At 44.1% G+C, this 19341-nt stretch overlaps 1 protein-coding gene and 1 non-coding gene across 5 annotated transcripts in view; both read right to left on the bottom strand.

Annotated features, from left to right (window-relative positions):
- setbp1 (SET binding protein 1) overlaps positions 1-19341 on the bottom strand; it is a 388820-nt gene that overhangs the window by 261704 nt on the left and 107775 nt on the right. The window lies entirely within an intron of this gene.
- trnak-uuu (transfer RNA lysine (anticodon UUU)) lies at positions 14748-14820 on the bottom strand. Its single transcript has one exon. It is a non-coding gene; the product is annotated as a tRNA-Lys (tRNA).

The following is a 19341-nucleotide window of genomic DNA, read 5'->3' as shown; positions in this document are numbered from 1 at the left end:
CACCTGGAATACTGTGTGCAGTTTTGGTTTCCATAATTACGAAAGGATATACTTGCTTTGAAGGCAGTTCAGAGAAGGTTCACTTGGTTGATTCCGGTAATGAGGAGGTTGACTTATGAGGAAAGGTTGAGTAGGTTGGGCCTCTACTCATTGGAATTCAGAAGAATGAGAGGCAATCTTATCGAAACGTATAAGATTATGAGGAGGCTTGACAAGGTGGATGCAGAGAGGATGTTTCCACTGATGGGGGAGACTAGAACTAGAGGACATGATCTTAGAATAAGGGGCCGCCCATTTAAAACAGAGATGAGGAGAAATTTCTTCTCTCAGAGGGTTGTAAATCTGTGGAATTCGCTGCCTCAGAGAGCTGTGGAAGCTGGGACATTGAATCAAGTTAAGACAGAAATAGACAGTTTCTTAAATGATAAGGGGATAAGGGGTTATGGGGAGCGGGCGGGGAAGTGGAGCTGAGTCCATGATCAGATCAGCCATGATCTTATTGAATGGCAGAGCAGGCTCGAGGGGCCATATGACCTACTCCTGTTCTTATTTCTTATGTTTTTATTATGTAATATATTAATCCTCAGATCATCAATATGCATTTATGTTTCAAGCTGTTCTCTTAGTTACATTATAGACCAGTTTAGATGCCCATTATGACTATATTTCAAAGTGGTTAAAAAGATAAATGTGCATAGAGCAGAAGCTAGAAAATGCTATCAAAGGGTTAATTTAAATGTTACTTTAACATACTTGACAGTGAGAAAGTTCAGGAAAAAAAGGCAGAAACTTTTTTTATGCATGAGAACAAACCTTCATTGTTATTCCATGCTTCTAAACTGAAGTGACCACATTTTTCTGCCTCTCAAACACCACTTTTAAACAACAAAGGCCTAACCCAATCTCTTGGATAGATTTTCCCTGAAGAAAACTAATATGAAAAGAACAAGCGGAAATAACCTGAACTGAGCTGTGCTCCACAGCTACTTTTGTAAAATAATACAGGGGAACAGGGTCATCTTAAATAGCATGGCACTTTCATATCAGAAGGATAGAGGCGATTGTCAGCTAAGGTTCATCAGAAATTGTTACTCTGCTATGTGATAATGTCTGATAGTTCTAGGAGCCTGTCTGAGACATACATTTAGAAATTGTAAAATTAAAACCATTAAACTCGCAATTATTTGGTTAGTCGGTCGTAACTGACGTAGTATGAATGATGGTTTTTCAGCTTGTACAGCAGTAACAGATATCGAAGCACAATGTAAAAAGAATCTGTTATTCATTTAACGGTACAATAAGACAAGCTAAATACTGTTTCCCTCTCCCTATTTATTTTCAAATTCCTCTATGCTACTGAATGATGCCAGTGACTCTGGGGAAATGTGCTGCATGGTCTGGTACTAAGCCATAAAAAAAAACAGCTTCAATACCTAGTCTGTGCTGACCTAGCTGATTTCTGCTATTAGTGTCTCAGTATTGCTAGGCTGGAGAGAGAGGGGGAGGGAAAGGAAATAATATTGAGCCAGCATTTCTTCCCCGATCATTGTCCAGTGACTCCTAATTAAAAGTGCATGTGTATGGACAGGGGATGAAGATAGTACTGGGCTTGGCTGTAATGTCCTCCCCAAATAGCCTGTTGACACTGAGCAATATGCTGACACATGGAAAAATGGCCACATATACAAGTTCCAGTACCAGAAAGCTATTGGAACCGTACCCTACATGAGTCAGCTCACTGAGGAGAGGAGGAAAGAAAATTTAATAAAATAGATTAAATAGAAGATACAAAATACTAGGAGCAAGACCACTTTGATTCAGAAAGTTTCACTTGAGGACTAACAAAAAGGCATCTCAGCTGTTTAGCATGTTAATTATAAGGACCATTTGACACTTCAAAAGGTACCCAACACAATAAACAGGCAATCTTGTTTGCGTGTAACTTCCTCTACCCAATCCTGCGATGTATTCATCCGCCCTAAAGATACAACATTTTTAACTACATTAGCACTGTGCAATCTCTCAAATCCTATGACATGAATAAAATTGTCATTTGGCATTTAGAACTTTATAGAAAATATTAAATATTATTCAGAAAAAGTTTTGTTTTGCCTGGCATTATAATAGTATTGAGACTCTTTATTTAGTATATCAGTATCAATATGTTGTAACAAAATCACACTTCAGCCATAGGTTTTAATCATTTTGCCAACAAAGGGGGAAGTCAGAAGACATTTTTCATTAGAACCTGGAAATACTGTGCAAATAAATAGCTATCGAGACAGTGACTGCAAGATCATCTAAAAGGAATTTGATACATATTTGAATAAGAAAATTATAAAAGGATACAAAAGGGAAGGTTAATGGGATTACAGTAAATAGTTCCAGATGGTTAGTACTGACACTTTGGGCCAAATGGTTTCCTTCTGTGCCATGATTTCTGATGCTATAATCACACCTATTGTGCAAAAGCAAAATACTGCAGATACTGGAAATCTGAAATAAAAACAGAAATGCTCAGCAGATCAGGCAGCATCTGTGAAGAGAGAAGCAGTTAACATTTCAGGTTGATGACCTTTCGTCAGAACCTATTGTGCAATGTTCTTAATTCATCACTTCAAATTGTTTCCCACCACCATTAAAAGACCTGTAAATACCAGTACTTCACCATGTTCTACGCTATCCAGACAGTTAGGAAGATCAATATCTATTGGTGTTTTTCACAATTCAAGTGAAAGGAGATGAATTTCATGCTCGCAGTATGGCCGAGAAAACATCCAGACTGCCAGCTACATAAAAATCTGACACTCACATCTTTACACCCCCATCTTGCGCAAATATGCTCCCAGACATAACAAGAGAGGAAACCATTAGCGAGATTCCCAGTTCTGAGTTCTGATGAAACGTTAATCCTGTTTCTCTCCACACAGATGCTGCCTGACCTGCTGAGTGTTTCCAGCATTTTTTTGCATTTTATTAAAACATGATGCCCAAATTAGTTTGCTGGCTTGGAATCACCCAGAATAACTTTGAAGAATGAAAATATGGCTCTTGTTTATTGACATTTCTGTTACTTGCTTTTCTCCAAAAAAAAATCGATCCGATGTCAACATTAGATAGTTTGACTGGGGACTTAGCTTTTCACCATTTATATTAATGACGTGGATGAAGGAATTTAAAATTGAGGATTGAGCTTTACAGAGCTTTGGTCAAACCCCATCCGGAATAGTGCGTTGAGTTTGGGCACCGAATCTCAGCAAGGGTATATTGGCCTTGGAGGGTGGGGTACAGCGCAGATTCACCAGAATGATACCACGGCTTAAAGGGCTAAATTAAAATGACAGGTTGCATAAACGTAACTCGTATTCCCTTGAGTTTAGAAAGTTGAAGGGCGATTTAATTGAGGTATTTAAAAATTATAAAAGAATTTGATAGGGTAGATATCAAGCTGAATATAGAAAGTACAGAGGAGATCTAAAAAAGGGAATAAGAAGGGAAAAGAGAGAGGATGAGAATAGATTAGCAGCTAACTTAAAGGAAACCCAAAAATCTTTTATAAACATATAGGGCCAAAATTTCCCCAACCCCTTTTTCCGGCGCACTCACCCGAGATGCGCCGACTTTGTGCGCTCAAAACGGCGCCAAAAATCTTACTCACGATTCTGGCCGCTCTGCTGTGTGTCCCGGGTCCTGGCACAGCATATATAGTGGAGTGGGGGGCAGAGCTACAGCCCTAAGCCAAAAACAGTGCCGGCAGCTGTCCGCATGTGCAGTGGAGTCTGCGCGCATGCGCAGTAGCTCCTCGCCCTCCCAGCGCGTCCTGCAGACTGTGAGTGGGACCCGATGCTCGCCGCCCCTATCCCTGGCCGAAGGGACGACCCGATGTTCGCCGACCCTATCCCTGGCCGAATTGTCTCTCCCATACCAGCGAGCTATTGAACAGATGGAAACCTGCTGTGCTAACTTGTTTCTGGCAAAAATATGGGAAAGTTGTTTCTATTTTACACATCTTTTGGGAGTGACTCGGCATATAGCCTTTGGAGCCAATTACTTAAAGAATGGAAACATCGCTCAGCTTAATTTGTTTTACAGAGATCCCCGTACAGGTAAAGAAATGATTGTGAAGGAGACCTGTAAAAATGTGCAAAGTAATGAGTGACACAAAAAAAGCCCTGTACATGTAAGTAGCTGCTTGTGTTGTTTAAACTACTGTGATTGTGTGTTTGCAGAGTTCCTTTATTTTCTTTTAATCTTTCCTTAAAACTTTGTAAGTCTTGGTGCTTTGGGTGCAGGTCTTCTCCGCTTTCTTCTATTTTTTTTGAATGCTTATTGAATGCTTTTTGTGCTTTGTAAGTCTTGGTGCTTTAGAATGTACTAACCTGCGCTGATTTCTTAGCTCTCCGCAAGAGTTTTCTGTGCGGCCACAAATGGCCACATACGCTGGTCTAAGTTAGTTTAGAGCAACTATTAGCTGTCCAAACTGATTTAAATGGCTAAAATGGCTGGTAACGCCCCTTTTGAAAAAAAAACTAAACTTAAAAAAAATCCTAACTCACACTGGCGCAAATTAAGTGTGCAGAATGGGGATTTTTAAGATACTCCAGAAAAATCAAGTTGGTCCAAAAAAAAAGCGAAGCAACTTCTGGGCAAATTTGGGCCCATAAATAGTAAAAGGGTAGTCAAAGGAAGGGTGGGGCCGATTAGAAATCAAAAGGGAGATCTGCTTGTGGAGGCAGAGGTAGTAAATGAGTACTTTGCACTGTCTTCACTAGAGAAGAGGATGCTGCCAACGTAGCATTAAAGGAGGAGACAGTAATGATATTGGATAGGATAAAAATAAAGAGGAGGTACTTAAAAGTTTGGCAATCCTCAATGTAGAAAAGTGACTTAGGGAAGTAATGGTGGAGATTGCAGAATCTGTGGCCACAATCTTCCAATCCTCCTTGGATATGGGGATGGTTCCAGAGGGCTGGAGGACTGCCAATGTTACATCCCTATTTAAAAAGGGCATCCCTATTTAAAAAGGGGAGAGGGATAAATCTGGCAACTGCAGGCCAGTCAGCCTAATATCGGTAATGGGGAAACTTATAGAGACAATAATCTGGGACAAAATTATTGTGTTCCTAACACAGATGAGGCTGCACACAGGGAGGTTAAAGTAACAGTGACTTCAGTCTTTAATAAGACACTCCAGAGTGAGGAACAGGCCTTAAGGGCCGGCTTATATACAGTGCTCCCAAGGGATGCTTGGATCCCTTCGGACTTCAGGGGATGAGCTCCCTGGTGGCGGAACATGGGAGTGCATGCTTTACAGATACACAACATCACTCCCCCCTCAAAGTCAAAGTGAAAACTATTTACAAGGGGAGGTGGTCGGGAGCCTTTCTTTCCCTGGTGGACCGCCTCGGTACAAATGTCTGTTCTGGTGTATTGGCTGTGTCCTTGCTGGGCTGGCATGTTGTTGGCCCTGCAGGGCTGCTAGGTGAGCCTGGCCTTGCTGGGTTGTTGGGCATGATGGGTTTGATTTCCTGGTCCGGCGTGGTGTCGTTGATCCTTTGGGTGTGTATTGTGGGCTCGAAAAAGCTGGTGTCTGCTGTGGGTTGTTCAGGTCAGTCTGTGAACCACAGCCTCGTTTGGTCCAGGTGCTTTCTGCAAATTTGTCCAATGTCTAGTTTGACTACTAACACCCTACTCCCTTCTTTAGCTATCACCATGTCCGCGATCCACTTGGGACCCTGTCCATAGTTTAGCACATACACACGGTCATTCAGGACAATTTCCCATGATACAGTGGCGCGACCATCGTTTACATTTTGTTGCTGTCGCCTGCTCTCTACCTGATCATGCAGGTTGGGTTGAACCAGCTAGAGTCTGGTTTTAAGTGTCCTTTTCATGAGTAGCTCAGCCGGGGGCACCCCTGTGAGCGAGTGGGGTCTCGTGCGGTCGCTGAGCAGTACTCGGGACAGGTGGGTTTGGAGTGAGCCTTCTGTGACTCGTTTCAGGCTCTGTTTGATGGTTTGTACTGCCCGCTCTGCCTGCCCATTGGAGGCTGGTTTAAATGGGGCCGAGGTGACATGTTTGATCCCATTGCGGGTCATGAATTCTTTAAATTCGGCACTGGTGAAACATGGCCCGTTGTCACTGACCAGTATGTCAGGCAGGCCGTGGGTGACAAACATGGCCCTCAGGCTTTCAATGGTGGCGGTGCTTCCCGACATCATTTCACATTCAATCCATTTTGAAAAAGCATCCACCACCACCAGGAACCGAGAAATGGGCCTGTATAGTCGACATGGATCCTCGACCATGGTCTAGAGGGCCAGGACCACAAACTTAGTGGTGCCTCACTGGGCGCGTTGCTCAACTGAGCACAGACGCTGCATTGCCGTACACAGGACTCGAAGTCAGAATCGATACCGGGCCACCACACGTGGGATCTGGCTATCGCTTTCCTCATTACTCTACCCGGGTGTGTGCTGTGGAGATCCGAGATGAACGTCTCCCTGCTCTTTTTTGGTAGCACTATGCGGTTACCCCACAACAGGCAGTCTGCCTGAATGGACAGCTCGTCCTTTCGCTGCTGGAACAGTTTGATTGACTCTTGCATTTCAACAGGGGTGCTGGCCCAGCTCCCATGCAGTACACAGTTTTTTACGAGGGACAGCAGAGGATCTTGGCTGGTCCAAGTCCTAATCTGGCGGGCCGTGACAGGTGATTTATCATTTTCAAATGCTTCAATGACCATCAACAAGTCTGTGGGCTGCGCCACCATCAACAAGTTTGCAGGCTGCGCCATTTCCACCCGTAGTGGGCAATGGTAGCCGACTGAGAGCATCCGCACAGTTCTCGGTGCCCGGCCTGTGGCGGATGGTATAGTTATAGGCTATTAGCGCGAGTGCCCACCTTTGTATGCGGACTGAGGCATTAGTATTTATCCCCTTGTTTTCATCTAACAGGAATATGAGGGGCTTGTGATCAGTTTCCAGCTCAAATTTGAGGCCAAACAGGTACTGATGCATTTTCTTTACCCCGAACACACACGCTAATGCCTCTTTCTCAATCATGCTGTAGGCCCTCTCGGCCTTAGACAAGCTCCTGGAAGCATAGGCGACAGGTTGCAACTTCCTCGCAACGTTAGCTTGTTGTAATACACACCTGACTCCATACGACGACGCGTCACATGCTAGCACAATCTTTTACACGGGTTATACAATACAAGCAGCTTGTTGGAGCATAAAATGTTTCTGGCTTTCTCAAAAGCAATCACTTGGTTTTTTCCCCATACCCCATTCTCTCTTTTGCGCAATAATACATGTAGGGGCTCTAAAAGGGTGCTTAACCCCGGTAGGAAGTTATCAAAATAGTTGAGGAGTCCCAGGAACGACCGCAGCTCTGTGACGTTCTGTGGCCTGGGCGCATTCCTGATAGCCTCTGTTTTGACGTCTGTGGGGCGAATGCCGTCCGCCACAATCTTTCTCCCCAAAAACTCCACTTCTGTTGCCATAAAGACGCATTTCGACCTCTTCAGCCGCAGCCCTACCGGATCCAGTCGCTGGAGGATCTCCTCCAGGTTTTGTAGGTGCTCGGCGGTGTCCCGACCCGTGACCAATTTGTCGTCCTGAAAGACCACCGTGTGTGGTACCGACTTGAGTAGGCTCTCCATGTTTCTCTGCAAGATCTCTGCAGCCGACCGAATTCCAAACGGATATGTGTTGTAGATGAACAGTCCCTTCTGCGTGGTGATGCAGGTGAGGCCTTTCGAAGACTCCTCCAGCTCCTGCGTTATGTAGGCCGAAGTCAGGTCGAGCTGGATGAACGTCTTGCCTCCTGCCAGTGTCACAAATACGTCGTCTGCCTTAGGTAGCGGGTATTGGTCCTGTAGCGAGAAACGATTAATAGTTACTTTATAAACACCGCAAATCCTGACCGTGCCATCACTTTTGAGTACTGGAACAATCGGGCTGGCCCACTTGCTGAATTCCACTGGGGAGATGATGCCCTCGCGTTGCAGCCTGTCCAGCTCGATTTCCACTCTCTCCTTCATCATGTGAGGTACCGCTTGCGCCTTGTGGTGAATGGGCCATGCCTCTGGGACCAAGTGGATCTGCACCTTCGCCCCGGAAAAGTTTCCAATGCCTGGCTCAAAAAGGGAAGGAAATTTGTTTAGAACCTGGGTACATGAGGCCTCATTGACATGTGATAGTGCTCGGATGTCATTCCAGTTCCAACGGATTTTGCCCAGCCAGCTCCTTCCAAGCAGTGTGGGGCCATCGCCCGGGACAATCCAGAGTGGCTGTTCGTGCACCGTGCCCTCGTAGGTGACCTTGACCATGGCGCTGCCAGGACAGTGATAAACTCTTTGGTGTACGTTCTCAGTTTCATGTGGATGGGGCTCAGGGCTGGTCTGAATGTCTTGTTGCACCACAGTCTCTCAAACATCTTTTTACTCATGATGGATTGGCTAGCGCCAGTGTCCAGTTCCATGGCTACGGGTAAGCCATTCAATTTTACGGTTAGCATTATAAGTGGACATTTCGGCGAAAATGTGTGCACCCCGTGTACTTCAGCATCTGCCTCCTCTTTCTGAGGCTCGAAATTGCTTTGATCCACCATGGACTGATCTTCCTCTGCCACACGGTGGTTAGCAGGTTTTGCAGAGCTTGCAGCTCATTTGCAAGCTCGTTGGAGGTGCCCCATTGTTCCACAGCTCTTGCAAATATACCCTTTGAAGCAGCATGAATAGGCTGAATGGAGGCCTTCACAACGCCAACAAGGTGTGAATTGCCTTGCATTCATCCTTTGTTGGGAACTGAGTCATCTGGGTCACCTGAGGCCTGCTGGCAGTTGCAGACTCGTGGGTTCTGCCCTGTATATTTCTGCTCGCAAAGACAGTTCCAGTTAATTTATGAACATTGCTAGCACTTGTGTGCTGAGAGATTTGTTTGGTGTTATCACTGGTGGACATAAACACCTGTGCTATCTCAATGGCCTTACTGAGGGTCGGTGTCTCTGCAGTCAAAAGTTTTCGTAAGATGGTCTCGTGGCCAATGTCCAGTACAAAAAGTTCTCTGAGCATTTGCTCCAGGTGGCCATCAAACTCACATTGTCCTGCAAGTCGCCTTAGCTCGGCGACGTAGCTCGCCACTTCCTGAACTTCAGATCGCTGGCATGTGTAGAACCGATACCTCACCATCAGCACGCTCTCCCTCGGGTTAAGATGCTCCCGAATCAGTGTACACAGCTCCTCATACGACTTATCTGTGGGTTTCACCGGAGCCAGAAGATTCTTCATAAGGCTGTTGGTCGGTGCCCCGCAGACTGTGAGGAGGACCGCTCTCCTTTTTGCAGCGCTTCCTTCTCCGTCCAGCTCGTTGGCTACAAAGTACTGGTCTAGCCGTTCGACATAGGCTTACCAGCCCTCACCCTCCGAGAACTTCTCCAGGATGTCCACAGTTTGCTGCATCTTTGCGTTGGATTCGTATTCTCGTCGCCAGTTATTGTGTTCCTAACACAGATGAGGCAGCACACAGGGAGGTTAAAGAAACAGTGACTTCAGTCTTTAATAAGACACTCCAGAGTGAGGAACAGGCCTTAGGGGCCAGCTTATATACAGTGCTCCCAAGGGATGCTGGGATCCCTTGGGACTTCAGGGGATGAGCTCCCTGGTGGCGGAACATGGGAGTGCATGCTTTACAGATACACAACAAAAATGAATTAGCATTTGGAAAGGTATGGGCTAATAAATGAACGTCAGCACGGATTTGCTAAATGCAAATCGTCTTTTGACTAACTTGATCGAGTTTTTTGAAGAAGTAACTGAGAGGGTTGATGAGTATAATGCATTGATGTTGTGTATACGGACTTTCAAAAGGTGTTTGACAAAATACTACATAACAGACTTGATAGAAAAATTAAAGCCCATGGGATTAAAGGGACAGTAGCAGCATGGATACAAAATTGGCTAAGGGACAGAAAGCAAAGGGTAGTGGTGAACGGTTGTTTTTCAGACTGGAGGGAAGTATTTGGTGATGTTCCCTCGGGGTTGGTATTAGGACCACTATTCTTTTTGATATATATTAATGAACTGGACCTGGGTATATCATTTCAAAGTCTGCAGATGATATGAAACTTCGAAATGTCGTAAACAATGAGGTGGATAGTAACAGACTTCAGGAGGACATAGGCAGACTGGTGAAATTGACAGTCATAAGGCAGATGAAATTTAACAGAATTGTGAAATGATATACTTTGGTCGGAATAATGAGAGGCAATAGCAATTAAATGGTACAATTTTATAGGGGGTGCAGGAACAGAGAAGGTTAAGAGGAGATTTTGATAGATATGTTCAAGGGTACGGTAGCAGAGGACACAAATTTAAGGTGATTGGCAAAAGAACCAGAGGCAAAATGAGGACATTTTATTTTTTAAACACAGCGAGTTGTTGTGTTCGGAAATGCACTGCCTGAAAGGTTCGTGGAAGCAGATTCATTAATAACTTTCAAAAGAGAACTGGATAAACAGTTAAAGAAGAAAAAAAAGAGAGGACTATGGAGAAGGGGCAGAGAAGTGGGATTAATTGAATAGCTCTACCAAAGAACCGACAGGCAAGATGGGCCTTCTTCTGTGCTATATCATTTTATAATTCTATATAGAGAAACTATTTCCTCTGGTGGGAAAATCCAGAACAAGGGAACATAATCATAAAATTAGTGCTAGGCCATTTAGGAGTGAAATCAGGAAGTACTTTTTCCACACAAAGTGTTGTAGAAATCTAGAACTTTCTCCCCAAATGGTTATGGATGCTGGGTCAATTGAAATTTTCAAGATTGAGATCGATACATTTTTGTTGGATAAGGGTATCAGGGAAGGCAGGAAAATGGAGTTAAGGTACAGGTCAGCCATGACCTAATTGACTGGCAGAACAGGCTTGAATGGACTGAATGGCCTATCCCGTACTATGTTTCGATGAATCTCAGCCCAAATATTGCTCAGGAATGAGTAACTATTCAGTACTAATATATAACTATTTTCAAAAAAACACCCTAGAAAATCCATCAAAATAATTTGGCAGGAAGAGTTTTGACAGCTTGAATACAGAGTGGAATATTTGTCTCTGTTTGCTTATGTTTTATTGCCTTTTAATTACCAAGCATTACAATTGCAGCATGATTATCTTTTTACTGAAACCTGTGCAAGATATCTTAGTTATAATTTTTTGAGGGAACTAACAGAGTTGCATTTAAGCCAAGAAGGATAGTTTTAAAAAATACATCAGCCAGAATGCCCTCATTAAAAACCCCTGCAGGCATTGAGCAGTGGAGAATTCTATACTCATGCACACTTGGTAGTGACTTTAGAGGCCCATAAATCTGCACCAGTACATTATGGTATTGCATTCAGACTGTCAATGTTTGTACAAACTTACTCAGGAATACAAGTTACTGTTTTAAAAGCCAGTTCGAATGTATGGGAAAAAGAACTGAAAATTATGTAACATCGGGATGAAATAGTCACATCATGCAATTTTATTTTAATTTTGTAATATATAAAAATCTCCATTAAAAACCTGTCAAAATCTTAATTAAAATGTACTTCTTTTAGCTGAAAATATTAAGAATATAAATTGGATCGGGTATGGGTATGGGCAGGAAAAGGGTGTGAAGGGAGTTAGGAACAGGGTGGGTAAATGTGATGAGGATTATTTGCTCACAAAGAGAGTCAATGCTGACATTGACTAACTGGACCCAAAAGGCCTTTTACCATGTTGTAACTTCTATGTTTATTAAATCAGGTCTAGCACAGTCACTCCAGTCAATTACATTCATTGAGGCATTTCTCTTACGTTGTTTCTGGCTGAAGCATGGCCTTCATCTTCCAAGTTCTAAACTACAGAGCTAGTGTCTATGCAAATAACATACAGCAATGACTTTTACAACATCAACTTGGATTTATATAGCACCTTTAACATTCAAAAACAAGACAAGCGCTTCACAGAAGTTTAATCGGATAAAATGTATCACCGATCCAAAGAAGGAAATAGTAGGAGGCATGACTAAAAGCTTGGTGAAAGAGGTAGGTTAAGAGGAGGGTCTTAATGGAGGAGGGAGAATGAAGAGGTCTAGGGAAGGAGTTCCAAAGCTTCGGGCCTAGGCAGCTGAAGACATGGTCGCCAATGGTGGTATAAAGAGCATGGAAATGAACTAGAAGCCAGAGTTGGAGGAAAGTTAAGTTCTTGGAGGGTTGTAGGACTGGAGGGTTGTAGGACTGGAGGAGGTAACAGAGGCAGGGAGAGGCAATGCAATAAAGGAATTTAAACACAAGGATGACAATTTTACATTGCAGATGTTGAGGGGAGCCGATGAAAGTCAGCAAGCACAGGGGTGATAGATGAGCGGAACAATGCAGTTTAGGATCCAGGCAGCAGTGTTTTAATGAGCTGAAGTTTATGGAGGGTGGAGGATGGGAGGCTGGCCAGGTGAGCATTGAAATTCTTGGGTCTGGAGGTGAAAAAGGCAGAGCGAGGGTTTCAGCAGCAGGGGATAAGACAGGGCGATGTTACGCAGGTGGAAGTATGCAATCTTTTTGATCAAGATGATATGCGGTTGGTTGCTCAGATTGGGCTCAAATAGGACGCCTAGGTTGTGAACTGTTAGCTTCAATCTGAGACAATGGACCTTGGTATTACTCTTGAGTTCTCAAGCTGACTTAGTTGATAGCATTCCGTCTTGAGTCATAATGTTGTGGGTTCAAACTCCAGAACTTTGTCACATCATCATCATAGGCAGTCCCTCGAAATCGAGGAAGACTTGCTTCCACTCTAAAAGTGAGTTCTCAGGTGACTGTACAGTCCAATACGGGAATTACAGTCTCTGTCACAGGTGGGACAGGCAGTGGTTGAAGGAAAGGGTGGGTGGGTAGTCTGGTTTTCGGCACGCTCCTTCTGCTGTCTGCGTTTGGTTTCTGCATGCTCTTGGCGATGAGATTTGAGGTGCTCAACGCCCTCCGGATGCTCTTCCTCCACTTAGGGCATAGGTTTGGGCCTTACCTTCTCTCTTCACCCTCACGTTCGGGCCTCCACTCTGCCGGCGACGTTCGGGTCTTCCTCCGTCCGGCGACGTTTGTCACAATTGAAAGAGTCATGCGCCTTTCTCAGCCCTGTTAAATGGAGCGGGACTGATGACGTCATCGAAGACTTGTTTCCAGCGCCCATATTTAAGGCAGCTTTGCACTGAACTCACGTGAAGGTTTCCAGAGGAGGGTGGAAGGTGTCAAAGAAGGGCCACAGTACAGCTAAAACTTTGGATGGATGGATAGCCAAAGGCAGAGGGCTGCACCATGGTTCTCTGATTCCTCCTTGCATACTCTTGTGGAGGCTGTCAGGGCAAGCAGGGAGGACCTCTTCCCTGGTGACAGGCAAAGGAGACCTCCACAAGCAACAAAGAGAGCCTGGCTGGATACTGCTGAGGAGGTGAGCAGCAGAGATATGGTCAGGAGGACCTGGATACAGTGCAGGAAGCGTTTCAATGATCTCATGAGGTCAGGAAAGGTGAGTGCAATATCACACTCACCCTCATCCTGAAGTGCCTGTCAACACATCCCCATCATTCTACCTTCCCAAGCCGACTCCTGCACATCATTACTGACACCAACGTAGCTTGCATATCCATCCATCCCTCTCTCTCTATGTGCATACTCACTTCCCGACCTACCACCCCTCATCCTAATACAATCATATCAAGTAACATCACAGAAGGAGGCCATTTGGCATTGGCAAACCACTCCCTCAAAGTCACCCTCAACAGATGTAACCCATCCATTCCTTTCATTCATTCCATCACTTTCACTCAAACTTCTCTTCTTTCCCTCCATGCAGGAGAAGAGAGATCACAACAACAGGGAGAGGGAGAGAACCAGAGGTGGCCCTACAGTCATTGCACATCTGACAGCAGAGCAGCAACTTCTGGAAATTTCAGGAGCTCGAGAGACGCTGGTGGTGGGAGATAGAGAGGCACATCCCGGCAACGTGGTGACAGAATCACATCTCATAAAGCCACATGGCATACAACAGCACCCATCATAGGCAGTCCCTCGAAACGAGGATGACTTGCTTCCACACCAAAAAAAAGGATGAGTTCACAGGTGTTTCGAATGAAGAACCTGAACTACATCTTGAAGGGTGGAAGATGCCTGTGCGTGGATTTTGGAGAAAGATTGCAAAGTGTTGCACATCAGCCACCACACTGGCTTCTTGACAGAGCTAGGTCTTGGTCCAGTGGCAAGGGTTACCCAAAACAACTGGAGACCTGCTCTGCTGCACAGACCTATTGCGCACACATCGCAGTGTGGGCTGGCCTGTGCTGCCAATGTAATGTTACCCATTCTTATTATTACACTTATAATTCATCTCTTTACTCTCCCACAGGTCCATCAACTGCTGCTCCCCACACTTTGCAGCCGGAGGAGGAAGGCAACTCCTCAGAGGAACATCCAGCCTCCGAGGGTGCAGTGTCAGCAGACCCAAGTGCAGCTAGCACCAGCACAGAGACGCGCACCTCGCTGGGTCCTTTGCGCCATAGAATAGTTGTCACCTGGTCTCGCACAATTCACAAGTGAGCAGATAGAAACATAGAAAATAGGTGCAGGAGTAGGCCATTCGGCCCTTCTAGCCTGCACCGCCATTCAATGAGTTCATGGCTGAACATGCAACTTCAGTACCCCATAAATTAAAAGTCGTGCTTTAAACAGAACGCCCGAACAGGGACTTGAACCCTGGACCCTCAGATTAAAAGTCTGATGCTCTACCGACTGAGCTATCCAGGATGGTGTTGACAGGGACAGTAGTGGAGACTGCTCGCCATCATATCCCCATCACTCTGCCTTCCCTAACCTATTCGTGCACATCCTTACTCACAACTTACCTTGCACCTCCACCCATCCCTCTCTCTCTATCTACATGATCACATCCCCATCTCATTAGCCACCCTTCACACTCGCCCTCATCCTTGTCCAATCATACCAACGAACAACACACAAGCGTAGGATGTTGGGTCTTTTAGCCAATGTTCATGTCAAGTTTCTGTTAATGTGTTGTCAAATATTGAAATCTTTATTTTCAATACTTTACCTTCTTGGACAGATTTGTGTGCACCTTTGGAAGTGGCTAGTGATTTGCAGTGAATGGTGAGACATAACGATACCCTCACAATGGCGATGAGTGTGAAAGGAATGGCTTGGGCATTGTGGGGGTGCGTTATGTTTTTGATGTGGGGTGGTGCCAACCTGGTGCATCATTTGGCAGCCAAGGTATACAGTGTCAAGTGAAGTAAATCTGGCCATGGTGAGGACAGCCCTGGCCTCCCGGGCAGCAATGTGGATGGGTGCTGATGCCCTCTGTCCTGTGCAGCATCAGGTGATTGCGGAGAAGGTTGGTGATGTTATTGGTGATGCTGGGGTACCTGGTGATGTTGGGGCTGATTGTGGTGGGATTCTGAGGACCAAGGTAAGATTTTTTCAAGGGATGGAATGGATGGCAGCTGAAGTTCAGATGACAGAAGCGATCCGTCAATGAGGAGACAGGTTGTTCCAAGGAGGTGACAGTGGATAGAGAGTTTATGCCAAACACATCCAAACTGCATAAAGCTCAAAATTGTATTCCAAATCCTGAAGGTTCCAACTTGTAACATTGGAATGTGAACAGCTGTGAAATGATATATTTTATGCCACTTTTGCAGCTGTCACCTATTCAGAGCAATGGAGAGTCACATGATCCCCGAGCGCCGTGAAAGCCATCAAGAAGCTAGAAATTAAAATGGAGAAAGATTGCAAAGTGTTGCAATGCAGCAGGATCTGGGGGCACTTGTGCATGAAAAACAAAAGGTTAGTATGCAGGTACAGCAAGTGATCAGGAAGGCCAATGGAATCTTGGCCTTTATTGCAAAGGGGATGGAGTATAAAAGCAGGGAAGTCTTGCTACAGTTATACAGGGTATTGGTGGACACCACACCTGGAATACTGCGTGCAGTTTTGGTTTCCATATTTACGAAAGGATATACTTGCTTTGGAGGCAGTTCAGAGAAGGTTCACAAGGTTGATTCCAGAGATGAGGGGGTTGACTTATGAGGAAAGGTTGAGTAGGTTGGGCCTCTACTCATTGGAATTCAGAAGAATGAGAGGCGATCTTATCGAAACGTATAAGATTATGAGGGGGCTTGACAAGGTGGATGTAGAGAGGATGTTTCCACTGATAGGGGAGACTAGAACTAGAGGCCATAATCTTAGAATAAGGGGCCGCCCATTTAAAACTGAGATGAGGAGAAATTTCTTCTCTGAGGGTTGTAAATCTGTGGAATTCGCTGCCTCAGAGAGCTGTGGAACCTGGGACATTGAATACATTTAACCTAGAAATAGACAGTTTCTTAGCCGATGGGAATAAGGGGTTATGGAGAGCGGGCAGGGAAGTGGACCTGAGTCCATGATTGGATCAGCCATGATTATATTAAATGGCGGAGTAGGCTCGAGGGGCCGTATGGCCTTCTCCTGTTCCTATTTCTTATGTTCTTATGTTAAAAATGGTTAGGAGGTGGTAAAATGCTGTTTAACTATCTCTACAGACCGTCTTAACTATCTCAATTGGCTCACCTGTTGCTTAGTGCCGGGTCACAAAAGAGTTGTAAAGCACAGGCAGACCCGAGACTTGGGAAACTTACACAGAGGCGGGTTTGGAGCAGGATACCACCTCGCTGACAATCTTTTAGATTTTGACAGTGGACCCGCCTCCGAACTGCATTCTGAGTGCCGCCAAAATCCAGCTCAGAATGTGCAATAAGGGATAACAAAACCAAAGTTAATGTGCAATATAATGAAATTTACCATTATTAATTTTTCCTGCTCATTGTATCTGATTGACTTTAATGAAAAATATTCCATAATATTGGTGTGGGAAAATCTATGTTGGTTTCAAAGACCTTTAAGAAAAATATAAACAAGTGGGCCACAGTTTCTCATCAGCAAACTGTGGGTGGGCCCATGGTCATCTACATACATCATCCAGACTCAAACACAAAGAATGGCCACTTGACTAAGATACCAAGGGCCACCTCTAACCATGTAGCCATTCCTTAGCAAGAGCCCCTTCCTATAGGACAGACACGGTAAAAAAAAAGGAAATATGGAAGCAAAATACCAGATGACATTGTTTTTTTGATAATTATTCCTTTTATTCTACACAATTTTTGTGACAGAAGAAAATGAGAAGATGACCAATTGAGACAAATAATCATTTCATACAATATCTTTCATACAACAAATTTCACTACATTGTTAATATGGTATTTTTGATGTTGTACTGCACGAAAATATCTACCTATGTTCAAAGCTATACTTTTCCTACTAAAGATAATGATATACTGTTAAATACTGGCTTACAAATTCAAAATATGCAATTGATGTATTGACCTTCAAGTCAATATTAAATCATTTTCATCTTTGAAACTAAGAGAAATTGGCAGCAGTGTCATACAGCCTGGCATTGACCTTGAAGCGCAGATTCTTTACCTCAGTCTATACTTAACTCATGATGCAACTAAATGTCAATAGCTTGGACTTTCATTTATGTCTCGCCGTTAATGTTTGAAAACGGCTTCAGTTCGAAATGATCTTCCTATCCTAGTGTATACAAACTGTGCAGTTGGTTCTATTGAGCAATAAGAATATTCTCATCCATAAAGGTCAATCGATTGGAAGCTCTTACAGTTGTGCTCTCTACTACATCATAGTCAATAAAGCAATTCAAGACAGTGAGGGGAAAGGCTATTTAGAAAAAAAATGTGCAGTGCTTTGGCTCAAATAAAAATGAACTGTTAACTTGTTGATCCTTGACAATTTACCTCAATACAAATGAAAGTCCATCACGGAATAGTCTAAGATGAAACAGAGAGAGGTAGTGACATCACAAAGATCTCACAATGACCTTCAGCTGCTTCATTTTAGAAGATAGAACAGAAATAGGTACAATATTTATCTTTCCAAAGCACGACTGAAACTGTAATTCATAATTTTTATAACATATTTATATAAAAAATGTACCTCATCATTTTCTCAGCCTTTTTGTGGTTTCCTTAGCAGAATGTTTCAAATCTCAACTCTGGCTATAAATGAAACAGAATCTGCCTTCAGGAGTACAAGGAGATTAATTGTCAATGTATCGACTGCAATTGCTGGAAGTCACATGGCAAAGACATTTTTTCACAGAATTTTTTTCCCCAAAACATTTACATTTTCTGACTAATGCCAAAATGTAACAACTAACCTCAATTCCTCTCGTGAAAGATTTAGACACATTGTGCAACGGAAAGTAGACATTCTTCATTGATATGAATCTCGTACCATTTTAACGGCAGTGAAGCAATCTTAGTCTGTTAACTATTAACTTAAACTGAGATCGGGTTTAAGTTAGCCTTACTCACGCAAGTGTAATTTTTCAACTGACTAACAATTTTTTTTTAGCAATCAAATGGAGAATTAATCACACGAGCACATTCCAAAAAGCTTTCTGCAGTGCTACTCTTCAGGAAGGGAAGGGGTGGGGTGGGGCGACCCGGGGGAGCGGGGGGCGGGGGGCAGGTTGAAACCAAACAAATGAGAGAATATAAAGTTTGTCAAATATGTACTTGCGATCTGGGATCTCCCAGACATGGCGAACATTTTCAATAGCATTTCAGTGCCACACGGGTATGTGTAACCTCACAGCACTAATCTAGGTGAGAGGTCATTTGAAAGTATTCGTTTTCCCCAAGATCCTGTGCAGGCAGAAGCTAATGCTGATTCTGTTGCAATGCAAAGGCTAGTTGCCTACTTACCAAAAAGTTTGAAATATTAGAAGAAATCAGTACACTCAATTGGTTCGAACAAACCTTTGGGCTGGATTTTTGGCTTTCTCTGTTTCGGGGCGAAAACGTAAGCGATACGTGAAAATTACCGTTTTCGCTCTGTTACCGATTTAAGGCTTAACTTTCGGCACTTGGAGTCTGCACCGGGGGAGGGGGGGCATCGCAAAGGGAGGCATTGCACTATCATTCAGGGTGCGGGGCTGGGAGCGCTGTAAGAGAGGCCTTGGGGGCGGAGGGTGGGGAGGTGGGTGGGGAGACAATCAAAAAGACATTCAAAAAACATTAGCAAGACCTTTACCTAACAAATCGCTGCAAAAAAATAAAAACTTTAACTTACCTTTTTTTCAGGTTTTCCAACTTACCATTGACGGCAGGGCTGCACCACTAGGTTTCACCTGGCAGTCTTCTGGGCACGGTGTACGGGTTGGATGAGTGCTGAAACTCGGACGCTAAC

The sequence above is a fragment of the Pristiophorus japonicus genome, chromosome 2, assembly GCF_044704955.1.
Source record: "Pristiophorus japonicus isolate sPriJap1 chromosome 2, sPriJap1.hap1, whole genome shotgun sequence".
In the NCBI taxonomy this organism is placed as follows: Eukaryota; Metazoa; Chordata; class Chondrichthyes; family Pristiophoridae; genus Pristiophorus; species Pristiophorus japonicus.
This window is presented reverse-complemented; position numbering and strand designations above follow the sequence as displayed.